Genomic DNA, 1,017 nt, shown 5'->3' with positions numbered 1-1,017 from the left:
AGAGACACCTGATCAGTGGATTGTGGAACATCAAGGTAGGCTTCAGGCAGCATATGGGGAGGTACAGGAGAGGCTGAGAGAAAAGGTTGCCCGTCGTAACAGACGTGATGAGGGTAGAGTAAATGATACGCGTTTTGGAGAAGGCGAGTTGGTCTATCTCAAAAGCCATCATCGTGGACGACATAAAATTCAGGATGTGTATGATTCATGTCTCTATAAGGTGGTACGTGAACCAGGAGAGCAGGGCGTTGTGTATTCTGTTGCTCCTGTGTTTCAGGCAGGGCCTGTGAAGCAGGTTCATCGGATGGAAATGCATAAGGCGTTTATTGACCCTGTCTTAGGTGACGTAGACTCTACTGTGTCTGAAGCAGTTGGCTCGAATAGTGGGTCTACCACCGATTCAGATAGCGATTCGGCATCATGTGTATTATTGCAAACTGATTGTGATGTGTCACCACCTAGGACAGGTGAGTATAGTACTTTGGAGAGTTCCCCTGTATCAGAGGCTCAACCCTTCGAGCTGAGGCGTTCTAGGAGGAGTACCGCGGGTCAGCATTCAAACCCTTATAGATTGCCTCGGGCTGCCGTTGCACCAGTAGTTGGGGAGGAGTTGTAGTCCCAGAGACAGATTTGATATGCTGTTTATTATGGTGATGAGAACACTTCTTTGTGTGTATCGGCGGGTCGCCGATTAATTCCTAGGGGGAAGAATGTAGCCGGTGAGGTGGCAATTAGTGGAGGGCGTGGCCAATTATGTAGAGGGTATTTAAGCAGGCACCTCTAGGGAGGCCTAGAGAGGAAGTCCAATCTGTTGTGTGGAATTGTGCTGTTTGGTAGCCTTTCCTTTGGTGTTGGTGCACAGACGTGGTCTGGTTGAGAAGGTAGGCCAAGCAAATGTTGACACTTTTGTTTTATATTTACAAAGCTTTTTCCACTAAATTAGATGTTTTTAATGCAGACACAAACATTGTGCGGTCCGGTGACCGGTCCATGTTGGTTTGTGCATGAACGGTTTGG

The sequence above is a fragment of the Abramis brama genome, assembly GCF_963993115.1.
Source record: "Abramis brama genome assembly, chromosome: 25".
Lineage (NCBI taxonomy): Eukaryota > Metazoa > Chordata > Actinopteri > Cypriniformes > Leuciscidae > Abramis > Abramis brama.
This window is presented reverse-complemented; position numbering follows the sequence as displayed.